The sequence below is a fragment of the Nymphalis io genome, chromosome 26, assembly GCF_905147045.1.
Source record: "Nymphalis io chromosome 26, ilAglIoxx1.1, whole genome shotgun sequence".
Classification (NCBI taxonomy): Eukaryota; Metazoa; Arthropoda; class Insecta; order Lepidoptera; family Nymphalidae; genus Nymphalis; species Nymphalis io.
Window position 1 is genome coordinate 7,942,528 of NC_065913.1, and position 14,678 is coordinate 7,957,205.

Here is a 14,678-nt window from a genome sequence, read left to right on the forward strand (position 1 = left end):
ACAGACATTATCTGGTGTCCTGTATTATTACAAACTTATTCTTTATATTGGTGTGAGAGTAAATAAAGGTTATCTGTATTGTATTAAATTAACACATTTTTAAAAAATATATAAAATACAATAAACACAAATTATACAAAATAAATTTGAGATACTTTTTAAAGTGAAATTAGATTTTTATGTTCTAAATGGGGATAAAATAGTTTCAGGGCGATACTTGTAATACATATTATAAGATATACAACTTTATGTGTAAAGTACATACAAATTTGGGTGTCATGAAATTGATATCTTTCATGACACCCTTGCTAGTTTTAAGAAGGAAAATAAGTTAAATACTTATACAAATTAATTAATAATGTTATTTATTTTATTCTAAATTTTAATTGTTTAATTTATTTTTGTATTAATTCAAATTTAATTCATCTTATAATTCGTCTTTATTTCTTATTAAAACAGGACCACTGATTAATAGATTATTGTAAAAGAACTAGACCATAATTTAGTTTTTCGAAAAAAATGTATCGTTGGTATAAAATAAACTTTCAAAATTTTTTTAATGATTTTATTTGTCATATCCCGATTTTAACCATAAAACAATTGTGACTGCGTGTTTCCCATCCAGGCCTACGCACTACCGTTGGGTATGTTATAAGTCCATAGATTAACTACCCCTCATGTAGCCCGGATAGCTCAGTCGGTAGAGCATTGGACTTTTAATCCAAGGGTCCAGGGTTCAAGTCCCTGTCCGGGCGTTTTTTTTTAACAAATAGTAATAGCATCTATCTCTTTTTACTAATAACACGTAGGTGTATATTAACAATCAAATTTCTATTTCTTTCGTCATTAATTTTGTCATTAGAAAAACCTTTTTTCTTGACGAAGCATCGCATATCAAAGTTTAAAAACAGAACATGAATTCAAAATGGATACCAAATGTTAAGCAATTCAAGAATAGAATCATAATACACGTATAATGCTAATTCTAAAATTCAAACGTCAAATATACCAGCCAGTATCAATTGATCAATTTACAAGCTATGTGCATAAACAAGCGTTAATTTTAAAATCAGAACATAAATTAAAGATGTCCGCTTGATCCAAATTTGACAAATCACCGCCAAGGTTTGCCCTATCACGACAAACGAGTTTTTGCTCATTACTAGACGTTTAATGTAATGACTGCTTTTGTAACTGCACTTTAACCACATTGGATATATATAAGGACCCTGCAATAAATACATATGTACTTATAAATGAATTATAAAGCTGTACAGATAAAAATTATTAATGTAATTAAGACAGCTATGCTTGCACAATCTTCAATATTTACAGATGTTATTTATGATGTTTCATTAAATTTTTTAATCAATAAAAAACTATTTCCTTTTCTCCAATTTTATCTTTTTTTATTTCGACCATATCTCATTCCATTAATAGAAACAACGTCTTAATAATTATAATGAGTGATCTGGGAATGATCTTTTCTAATAAAAATAATGTTTTATTAAATTTATTGGACGGTTGAATCCCAACCTAAGATAACGGGTTCAAGCCCGGCCAATCATTGACTGCTCATAATTTGTCTCATTTCGTCGGTGAAGGTACATTTCGTGGAGAAACGTGAATATGACGAGTGAAAATCTAACACACGTGTATCTATGTGTATGCGTATGATATAAATAGAAGAGGCATCTTGCGGGCCGGCAAGGCGGGGGCGGCTAGTGCAGAACATTCTTCCCGACTGTACCGGCCGTCGTCGCGTTTGACTCTACTACCACTTACCATCAGGTGGTGTAGAGTTATTTCCCTTCCCGGCAAATATAAAAAAAAATATTGTAAAAATTAGTGACATTTTACATGATTATAATAATACATACCTTATGTATAAATATCGGGTTATTAATGATATAGTTTATAAAAAAATTATAGTCTCGCTGAATTTCGTCCACCGGTTCCTATAGAATCTGAGGTATTTCTTTCTAAGTCCGTAATAGATCGACAGTCAATGAGCGTATAATTAATGGATAAACAAAGTAACATTTCAGAATTTTGACAAATGCAGGTCACCTGACAATGATTTACGTACGAGCTTGAGAAAAATATTACATGTTCAGATTTGAACCCGCGACCTAAGATTAAGATCAATGTATTCTATCTTAACTTCTGTGTCGATATAACATATATAATTAATCTTTCGTAAAAACGTTACAGTTTTTTTCGCAAACAGGTCACGGCTTTGCTTGCGAAAAAATAATTATCCATATCTGACTATTATTATAAGGATGAAATTAGCTAGGTCTGTTTGTTACCTCTTAATGAGTAAACTATTAAATCGATCTTAATTCAATTTTTTTTATATATATATTTAATCTTTATTATCTTAATAAAGGTTTTATTGGATGATTAATGTCAATTTTTTTCCATGTTTATTATTTTAGTCAAATTTAAAATAGTACCTCCCGATTCCCACCCGACGCAAAGCTGCCCATAATGCAGGCCGCATTTCTGCGCTGTATGGCAATGGACAACCTCTGTGCCAAGTGGGACACAGAGCGACTTAATTCAATTTGACATACACAGAGTCCAGGTTAATCATGCAATCATAGCAGTGAAAATAAACCGACGGGAACGAATTCCTGGTAATGTCAAGACCAAGTCTTATACATATATACTTATATGCGTACCACGACGGAAACACTACCACTGACGCTCCTATTTTGCCCGATTGGGGAACTGTTTCCTCCCCAAGTAAGCACGTCCCGCCATGTATTGCCCTCGCTTCGTGTGGACGACAATAAAGCTCCTCGTCGATGCTATGCGGGCCTTCTTCAGAAAGCGTCAACAGAAATAGTAGGGTTCTTTGAACCTCCCTATATTCCCTGCATTGGCGGGCCAACCGTTTGGTCTTCATAGCAATATGCATCACGGTAGTATGCGTAAGCGAGCCAGTGGCGCAGCCTGAAGAGACAACGTGGGTATTACCTATTTTTTAGTGGGTATTCCGGCGCACACGGCGGCGGCGAGTCCCACATACCACCACTTCATGTGGGGTATATGTAAATGCACCAGCGACTTCTACAACCCATTATACTCAGACTAATATAATATTATAATTTAATTTCTAATTTTAATTATATACAACAATTTCAACATAAATGAATACCATTGCGACTGCAATTAGCCTTCTGATCGCTATTATATGAATACCAACACCAAACGTAATGACTGCTATCAAAATTGCACTTTAGTTTGACGTACTTTATGACCTTTTAATGCACTTGAGGTCTTAACGAAACTAAGAATGAAAAAAAATATTAAGTATCAATAGATTAAGTACAGTCAGCTTGCAATACTTATAAGTAGTTTCCGAACGCGACTTTGCTGGCGTGTGAGGTTAGATAAAAGGAGCCTATGTTCGAGTTTGGTGTTCAAGCTTTTGTGTACCAAGTTTCATCAAAATCGGTTCAGTGTTCTACCCGTGAAAGCATAACAGACAGAGTTTCGTATTTATAATATTATGATAGATTTTGTTTTTAAACATACTCACTAGAAGATTTATTAACAAATAATAAACTAGTGTTCGCTCGCGGCTTCGCAAGAATTTTAGGGGAGAGATGTTGGTGTTGAGGGGAAAGGTTGGTTTATAAAACAGCCTATGGTCCTTTCTTAGGTTTCAAGCTCGCTTCATACTTATTTTCATCAAAATAGTACGTTCTAGCCGTGAAAGCGTAACATACGGAGTTACTTTAGCATTTATAATATTAATAGAGATATTTATAATAAGCTTTATTCAAGTAGACATCCAAGCAGTTTTGTATGATAATGTTATAAATATGAACCGACTACAAACTCATTAGTCACTCTTTTCATTAAACACGTACATAATGCAATTATGATACTTTATTGTACATCACACCACAAAGAGAAAAAACAAAACATGTATACTGCCTAAATAAATGTACAATTATGTATTATACGACCTTATCGTTACATAGCGATCTCTTCCAGGCAACCGAGTGTAAGTAATTACAGATAGGATATGAGGTAGGTGGTGGTATGAATAAAATAATATTAATATTTAATTTAAAAAAAACAGTTAACAAAAGTAAATATAAAATACACATACTATACTTATATCCATAAATAAATTATATTATCAGTACATACAATATTATAAGTATATGATATAAATACATACTATATACAGCAACAACGAATAAAACGATAAGTCCTCAAACATAACAAAAAAGAAAAAAGAAAAGCAAATGAATAACACAAAAAATACTGCAATAAAAGAAATTATTGGTAATAAGGCATTTGAGACAAAAAGGGACTTTCACAAGTTTTTGAAGAATATCTATGGATTTGGCCTCCCGAATATTTAAAGGAAGATCGTTCCAATACTTCTTTTCTTGTAATTCTTTTACAATTCAGGCTATTAAAATCTGGAACGAACTGAACTGAACTCAATTATATTTATGTATGTAACAAAATTTTAAATATAATATCCTGGGACTTTAAACACACACGGCCATCTGATCCCAAATTAAGCTTGTACTGAGCTTGTACTATGGAAACCAGACAACTGATATACTACATATACTATTATTTTCTTTTGTAAATACATACTTATATAGATAATTACACCCAGACTCAGGACTAAGAGACATGTTTATGCACACAAATGTCTTTCCTCGGTGGGAATCGAATCCACAACCTTCGGCGTGAAATGTAAGTATGTACCAAACACGTCAACCGACTCGTCAAAATCAACGGATACTTCAAGCTTTATCTTCTATATAAACTCGTAAAGATTGGTACGATTTATAATTATTAGTATATTTTAATCTTATACTATAAAATGAGCCATTTTTGGATAAATATAGGATTTTCATGTATCTTTGAAACGACTTTTTGGCTCAAATTTTGTATATAAATAAGGTTTTGCTTTTCAACTGTGATAAAAAACGCTAATTTTTCACAAAAATATGAAAGATGCTGGTGTTCCAAATATATATATTTTTTAACTTGACTGCCTCGTTTGTCTAGTGGCTTGATGTAAGGCCACAGACCCGGAGATAATGGGTTCAATTCCCAAGTCTGGCCAATAAAAAGTTATTGGGTTTTTCTGTCAGAAAATGTTGTCGGATTGCCGTTCCATCGGATTATGAGAGTTAGGGAATAGAGAGTGCACCTGTGTTTGCGCACACACTTGTGCACTATAATATCTCCTGCGCAGTTGGCTAATCTCACTTGAGATTGGCTGCCGTGGCCGAAATCGGTCCGGAGGACATTAATATTATTATTATTTAACATGAATTTATTTATTAGTAAATATTTTCATGCAATACTTCACCAGACTACGAGTCTACTGTGTGTAGACAGACACGTCACACCTCATACACATATTTCTTGCATGTAACAGTACCAGCCTGTGAATGTCCAACTGCTGAGCTAAGGCCTCCTCTCCCTTTTTGAGGAGAAGGTTTGGAGCTTATTCAATCCTGCTGCTCCAATGCGACTTGGTGGAATACACATGTGGTAGAATTTCAGTGAAATTAGACACATGCGGGTTTCCTCACGTTGTTTTTCTTCACCATCAGGCATGAGATGAATTATAATAACAAATTTAGCACATGAAAGTTCAGAGGTACTTGCCCGGGTTTGAACCCACGATCATCGGTTAAGATTCACGCGTTCTTACCAATAGGGCATCTTGTCTTAATCTTCTTTATTTCTTGTATGCATGTTTATAAAATAATTAGGATAATTTTGCTTTTTTCCACTAAGTTTTCTATTATTATTTTTTTATATATATTTATGTTTATATCATTTAATTGTTATGCAATTAAGTTATTCTTGCTATTAAATAGCGAGTCCACCTGCTACAGAATTTTTTATTACTAATAGGTTATCAAACTTATAATGTAATGTAAGATATTCTAGCGCAAAACAGCAGTACTTGGTATTGTTGTGTTCCGGTTTGAACGGTGAGTGAGCCAGTGTAATTACAGGCACAAGGGACATAACATCTTAGCTCTTAAATTTGGTGGCGCTTTGGCGATTTAAGTGATGGTTAACATTTCTTACATTGCAAATGTCTATGGGCGTTGGTGACCACTTACCATCAGGTGGCCCATTTGCACGTCCACATACCTATAATATATATTTAAAAAAAACTTACTATCATTATTAAAACCATACCATCAAACTTGACGGAAACATCAAAGACACGAACAAGTGTACGTGAATATTGAAAAGATTATATATAAAATGAAAAGTATTAAATAAAACGTAGCTGTTCTTATTTGACTTCTAAACGCAATCTGCAGTTTTTTATTTTTATTTTATTTTTATTATAATTGGGAAACATACAGTACACACCAGATACATTATACAATAATTAACTCGCTCACACACCAATCAAGTTTCCACTTAAAACTAATTCATGTATGACAGTAAACAAGCAATTTTGTAAATTATAAATAATAATTATGAAGATTCAAACAGTTAACAAACAGCAAAACAATAATATGTATATATAATAAAAAATAAATAGATAAAACATGTCCAAGTCAATAAACTTCCTATTGTATATATAAACTCGTTTTGAGCATAATTGGTTCGAGTGGAGGGTAAGTGGAATACAGCACTATTGCTTGTGTTCACTTTTTTACATCTAAAGTTAATTTTGCTTAAAAGATGGACTATCATTCAAGTTATGTATTAGTTTAAATAAAAAACTTTAATCTCGCATTGTACGACGATCCAGTAAGGAAATCATTTTAGGCGGATTTCGATTCAGAGTGAAATATTTAGATTTAAGATATTTAACAAATTTATGGTGAATTTTTTCTATTGTATCAGTATAAGTTTTATATTGTGGATTCCAGACTACAGAACCATATTCCAGCTATGAACGGACAAAGCAATTATATAAAAGGACAAAGGTTGTGTCATTTTTAATATCTTTACTAACCCTGAGTATAAAGCCAAGCATTCGAAATGCCTTGGCAACTATATAATCTATATGGAATTTAAGTGGTAATTTGCTGTCTAGGTATATCCCCAAGTCTCTCACCTCAGTTACTCGGGTAATATTGTCATTATTCAATTTATAATTAAAAGTTATTGGATTTGACTTACATGTAAAAGAAATAATGCAACATTTCTTAACATTTAAATACAGTGATATTTCGTTACAATAGTTACACAACTTATATAGATCATTTTGCAAAAGGCTGCAATCCGAAGGATTAGCAATAACTTTAAAGATTTTCATATCATCGGCATACAACAGTATAGATGTAAGATCAAAAATTTATGTATATCGTTTATAAAAATATTAAATAATAACGGACCGAGGTGAGAGTCCTGAGGTACACCAGAAGAAACTGGAACAAAAGAAGAACAGAAGCCCTTGATCTGTCGATTGACTTCTGTTTCGAAGGTATGAGGACAACCAACGAAGCAGGTCGCCATGTATACCAACTTGCTATAGTTTATGCAATAAGATTGTATGAGATATTTTATCAAAAGCCTTAGAGTAGTCAGTATACACAACGTCAACCTGATAGCCCCTATCCATAGCCATGGCAACATGATGTGTCAACTCACAAACATTTGTCTCAGTAGATCTTCTATTCACAAAACCATGTTGTTCATTAAACAATGTACCCCTCACGAAGGGAAAGATGCTGTCATAGATAATTTTCTCAAACAATTTTGCAATTGTGCAAAATTTGTATATTGGCCTATAGTTCTGAACGTTATGTTTTATCTCCACATTTATAGATGGGAACAACGTATGATCTCTTCCATATTTCCGGAATGTCACCGCTACGTAGTGATTTTTTAAACAGAATAAAAATTGGATAAGCAAGTGATCTGTAACAAGGTTTTAGAAATATAGGTGGAATTTCATCAGGACCATATCCTTTATTAAGAGCCAACCTTTGCAGATACTTTTCAACAGTGGCTGCAGACAGTTCTATATGTCCAATATCCAAATTACTATTGCTACCAGAAGAACATTTAAGTGTTGGAGAGGCGGCTGGTATTTCATAAACGGATTGAAAATAATCATTAAAAAGTGAACATACAACCCTCCCCCCGCAAACAGTACGATTCATTAAAAATAGATTATTGGGTAGACCACAAGATGATTTCTTAGATTTTACAAATGACCAGAAATTTTTACTATTACGGCGTATTTTTAACTCAGCTTTATAAATATAATAATCATAACATCTGATTTGCTCCAATTTTTGGCGGTCTCTTAATATACTAAATGAAATAATGTTCTATTCAAAGCTCACTTCATTACTCATCAGTGAAATGTTGACAACCAACTTATGGTGATATACTATTTGCTTGTAATTCTTGTAATATTTTATTCATTATAGTTAATGTCGCATGTCACTTCTTAATCTATTCGAAATTTATTATCTAATAAATATAATTTCTTTCTATGTTAATAATCTACAAAATCCTCACTAATATTGTAAATGAGTATGTTTGTTACGCTTTTATATTTTAACATCTCAACCGATCGTTACGAAATACATACACGTTGTCAGTGTAATAGAAAAGGATATAAGACACAAACACACAAAAACGTCACACGCGCGCGAAGCCGCGGAAGTAACTAGTTATTCAGAAATGGACTATAAGTGGGTTTATAAAAGAAATTAATAGCCAATATTTATCTTATAATATAAGTGAATATAAGTCAAATAAGCTACTACAGAATGAATGAGAAACACATGTATAACGAGTGTTCTTTATTATTAATTTGATGGTAGGGCTTTATGAAAGCCATTCTGGGTATGAACTACCCAATTATCAAATATTCTACTACCAAACAGCAATACTTGTCATCGTTGTGTTCCGGTTTGGGGAGCTAAAGTAACAGGTACAAGGGAAATAAAATCGTAGTTCCCAAGGTCGGTGGCGCATAGACGATGTAAGGGATGATAATATGTCTTACAGCGCCAATGCATATGGGCTATGGGTCATGTGTCTGCCTACCTATAATAATTATTTTAAAAAATGTGTGCTTTTTTTCTTTGATAGTTTAAAGGCATTATTTATATACATGTGGCTCCATTAATTTTGAGGTCTGTCTGGGAAAAAAAACCGCCCGGACAGGGACTTGAACCCTGGACCCTTGGATTAAAAGTCCAATGCTCTACCGACTGAGCTATCCGGGCTCTTAATGACTTGAATATTTAGGGCATAATAACAAGATCGTGGCTAGTGTAAAGGTGAAGAAAATTATAAAACAATGGAAGTAATTACGCAATTCCGATTATTCGGTTACTTCTTTCACACTCGAGGTTTTATAAGAACGTAACACAAAACACACACTCATCATATTTAATAACGATTGTAAAAGATCGAACCTTGGACTCAATTTTTATTAGGCGGTATAATCACCGGGCTAGATCAATTTTATGTTTAATTTTGTAAATGAACTTTAACTGGTGACATACAACCTGTATGTTACTAGTTAAAATTGAATATATATCTTGAAAATTCATTTCGTTTTAAAGACAAATGTGGATTGTATTTGTCAAGGTATTGTATTAACGCTTAGTAACTTTTTTTATGAGAGTGGTAGGCGGACGAGCATATGGGCCACCTGATGGTAAGTGGTCACCAACGCCCATAGACATTGATATTGTAAGAAATGTTAACCATCTCTTACATCGCCAATGCGCCACCAACCTTGGGAGCAATTCTGAAAGATAAATCGTCAAGAAAATCTAATCACTCTATTTCATTAATTAAATAACATATTATATATAATATATATTGGAAGAATGAGAGGCAAGAATCACAGGCTCATCTCTCAATCCGACACGACCGGAAAGAGTTCAGGCGCAGGACCAACGGCTTTACGTGCTTTCCAAGGCACGGGAGTGTACACACTTCCTACTTCCAGACTCGGGGCTGCTACTGAAAATTTTCTGACAGAAGATCCCAATAACTTTTTATTAGACCGACCTGTGAATTAAACCCAGGACCTCCGGATCTGCGGCCTTACATCAAGCCACTAGACCAACGAGGCAGGCCTACATATATATATATATATATATATATATATATATATATATATATATATATATATATATATGTACATATATATATATATATACATCCGCAATAAGGCAGTGTTGAGAAGTAAGCTTCATTTCATCTTTAAAGTTAAGTAATATCAATTTTGTGTTGTCTCACTTTCCTAACCGAGATTAGTATACACGTAACATATAACAAATGAGAACTAGACACTAAAGCTACGAATCTATAGTAATTATTTTAAAAAATGTTGTAACAATTACACTGAGATTTCTATTGTTTAACATTAGCTTACAATTTATTTGTTTTACTTTGACTTATAAAGTATTAGTATTTTTTTTTTGTGTTGAATTAACGCTGTGCTTTGAGAACAGATGCACGTATGGAAAGTAAAATAACAGCCTGTATGTTTCCCACGGCTGGGCCTTTCGTTTTTGACAAGAAGATTTGGAGAGTATCCTATGCGGTTCCATTGCGTATTTGTGGATATGCATTTTTCATCCGCCTCATGCTAGTCTCCTTACGGTATTTTCCTTCATAGTCGAGCACGAGATGAATTATAAACACTAATTACATGTTCAGTCGATAGTAAGCAAGCCGGGTTTGAATTATGAACGTGAATCTTAACCGATGAGGTTAAGATTCACGTCTATTAACCACTAGGCATCACGACGCATATATGGAACGGTCCTGAAAAATGATCCAAATACGGTTAGAAGAACTTTTTAAATGAAGTGTATTTTTGAATGTATATTTTGTTTTTTTATTTTAATTTTATATATTATAAAAATTATTGTACATAGTTTCCTATAATTAATGATAAACTAATTATATAAATAAACTGAACATATGAAGCTCACATTATCTATCAGTCAATGAACATAATAAGATTTATTTTTAATGAAATAAACAACAGAAAATGTGTGTAATTTCTTCATAAAGTAAGTTTTAGCGTATATAACGTTTTTATATCGACTAGTTTGTCTCTATGTTATTTATTGCGTGTTATACAAAATTTGTCTTTTATAAAATTTCAAACGTGAAATTCATTGCATTATCAGAAAGTGATCTGCGATTTTGACTATAATTATTATAACATTTAAAGGATATACGTAACAAAATAGCGTGCGTATAGCTGTAACTCGGTTTTCAATATTTCACTTGTGAGACAGGAAGTGAATTCTGACAGAATAACTCCACTGTACGTATATTCTGTAAAAGAAAAAACTCGAAATTTATCGCAGAATACGGTCGTGAAATATCACAAAATGATATACGACATTGACCATAATAATTACAAGAACACGTATCAAAATAGTACGTCACCATAAGTCGGTTATCAACATTTTTACTGGTGAGTAATGAATTGAGCTCTTACTGAATAACACTGCTGTTCGTAACGAACAAACAAAAGAATGGTTGTTGTAGTTAGTCGTAGTTGTAATATAATATACTGGGACATTAATCACACACGGCCATCTGATCCCAAACTAAGCAGAGCTTGTGCTATGGAAACCAGACAACTGATTTACTACATTTACCAATATTTTTTTTTTGTAAATATTTATTGTCACGGGGTTCTCATGTTTACGGGGTTCGTTCCACCAAGACCGTTACATTAATAAAACTCGTCATAAAGCTTAGAAAATTTTAATTAAATTCAGGGGGTGGGCCGTTGACAGTATCTGGTCAATTAAGTTAACATTAATACAATAAAATATTACAAGTGAGTTAGCTGTAAGTAAGTTGGCAGTGGTTAAAATTAAGTGATAGATTTAAATAGATAAGCAGGATATTGCAAACTCTGAACGCAGTGTCACAATGAGTGAGCAAATAAATAAAAGCAGTGCGAAGCAGCAAAAAGTACCAGCAGCAACAGCAGGCCACTGGATAAGCAGCCTCTCCTCCATAAAACAGCAGAGCCTCCAACAGCTCCAAATCAGCAAAAATTCCTCGGTTGAGTCCTCCAAACAATATTATATTAATTTGTAATGCAATATACAAAGTGTATATAAAATTAAAGAAAAATAAACACAGGGAAAAATAAACAAATGTTCACAGGGAACAAAACAGCTTATTACCTATCTTGCATAAACACTAAGAAGGTCCAAAGAATGCCCTAGACACAGGTACAAAGAAAAATAAGTTAATAAAACCAAGTAATATCCTAGACAATTGAGGTTATTAAAGTTATCTTTTAAAGTGTCAGAATGTGGAAAATGATTGCTTAATTAGCAATACAATAATATTAGAAAGCAAGAACTATATTTAAATTAATGAAACAAAGCTTTTAAACAATTCGAATCACACTAGGATTCGACCCAGGTCACCTAGTACGTTGACAAAGTCTATGTTCAGTTTTTGAATAAAATACGAACAAATTGATAAAAATAAATAATGAACCATGTGGTATATTGATTATATAATGTAATTTATGCATCACTTCACCTCAGGAGTGTTTAAATAAGTAGAAATAAGGCAATTGAAAGACTTATATTGCACGTGGCACGGTTTTGATACAAAGACTGGAATTAAACGAAGAATCGATTAAATACTACTTAAATAACAAATAATATGCTTCGACCAAACGAATACAACGTTTTTTACTTACGGTTTGGTAACCCGAACCTCTCAAATAAGTTTTACAAAGTAGATGACGTAGGCAACTCTCCGTTAGTATAATTTTATATATAATCTAAAACGAATTTAAAAACCAATATACGAAATGTATCAACAATATATTCAATGCCAATAATCCACTAAATTCAACGAATATACTTTCAGAAAATATATTTGATCGTTTAAAATTGACAGGCGTCGATAAGCGACCGGCGCCTGCTCAACGATCAAAAAGACGACCGACCGGCGAACCACGTAGTGCTGTCATCTCTCAAACAGCATAGATAATAAATGTCGAAACAATTAATGCAGATTAGATAACCGTAATTTATTTTATAAACCGGTTAGATTAGGTAAAATAAATACAATATTTTAATAAAAATTAAAATATTGAAAAAATAAAATTTATAGGATTACAATAATTATATAGATAATTACACCCAGACTCAGGACAAACAGACATGTTCATGCACACAAATGCCTGTCTTGATTGGGAATCGAACCCACAACCTTCGGCGTGAAAGGCAAGTATCCACCAACCACGCCAACCGGCCCGTCAAAGTCGTAATTGTTGTTATAAGTTTTTGTCTTTATATATAACACGGTTAAATTCCGAGCAAATCGCACGAACGCAACATGTATATCCGCAGATGCTCCATTAAAACCGAACAAGTCAAGGCCGTAGAGAGGAATTATTGTGTTCAGAACAATGAGTGGAAGACATTTGTCGGTATGTCGATGTTATCGTAGTGTCGAAACTGTGGCCAGGTCGAAAACTGTAACTGAATTGAAGAAATGTATTGTTTAATTGAATTTGACCTGTTTACATAAATTGAAGCCGATTAGAATATAAGGCTGAATACATAGTTTATTATATTATATGATGTTTTAAGAAGGGCTTATTAATAAATAAGGCTCAAGTAAATAACGTTCCAAATTATAGAATACAATAAATCAATTCGATTCTTTAGTTTAACTTAAATACATATATATTGTAACAAAACTTGTAAATATTTATTTGATTGCTTATTTTCACTGGTTTTTATTTATATATTAAGATCATTAGGATTGTTGTCTGTTTTATTGAAATTTCAGTGGATGTCATTTTTTTCCTATACTAATATATCTCTGTATAAAATTATTATTTCCGATTAATCGATTTGCAGCAAACACATTCCATCACTAAGTGTCATAAAATACAACTATATTTGTTGCCCTTAACAATTATATTATTTAAAGTAAATATATTTACGGAAATATAATATCTGTAAGAAGTACAAAAAATTCTTCTGCCTATCGATTTCCAGACCTAGTAACGTCAGGGTCCGCTATAAGAAGTATGAAGTATGATAATTAAATAAAATTTAGCATATTACGCAGTATAAAGTTAACAACTTTTAAGTAATCTGAAACAGTTCCTCCTCAGCACGCGAACGTATCGCGTTCTTTTTTTAACGCCGAGTGCGCCCCGAACATCGGAATACCCACTAAGAAACCAGCGGTACCCTTTCCGTTTTAACGACGGGATCGCTTGCGCATGCTACCGTGACGCTTACGTCACAGTCCTTTTTTTATAGCTGGAAAAACGCGTTACGCGTTTCCCCCACGGGAACAGTGGGGGGAGGGTATGTAGGGCTCGCCGGTGTACAAGGCGCCGAGTGCGCCCTAAACATTGGAATACCCACTAAAAACCAGCGATACCCTTTCCGTCTTAACGGAGCGCCAAGGGATCGCTCGCGCATGCTACCGACGTCACACAGTCCTCACTCAAGTTAACGAATTTTTTGATCCTTTAACTATCGAGTGGTGTATTATAATTTGAATGTAACTGATAGATGCAACACTAAAGTTTATGTATCGATTTCGTTATCATCAGTTTATTGAATGACCTCCCCTATATTAAGGAAATTTATAGACGTACTAGTTGTCGCCCGCGGCTTAGCCCTCATGTTGTGAAAGGCACAAACAGACAGAGT

The 14,678-nt window shown here is 33.3% G+C and overlaps 2 non-coding genes across 2 annotated transcripts; one reads left to right on the plus strand and one right to left on the minus strand.

Annotated features, from left to right (window-relative positions):
- Positions 1-682: 682 nt before the first annotated feature.
- On the plus strand, positions 683-755 carry Trnak-uuu (transfer RNA lysine (anticodon UUU)). Its single transcript has one exon. It is a non-coding gene; the product is annotated as a tRNA-Lys (tRNA).
- Positions 756-9,142: 8,387 nt separating this feature from the next.
- Positions 9,143-9,215, minus strand: Trnak-uuu (transfer RNA lysine (anticodon UUU)). Its single transcript has one exon. It is a non-coding gene; the product is annotated as a tRNA-Lys (tRNA).
- Between the last annotated feature and the right edge of the window lie 5,463 nt (positions 9,216-14,678).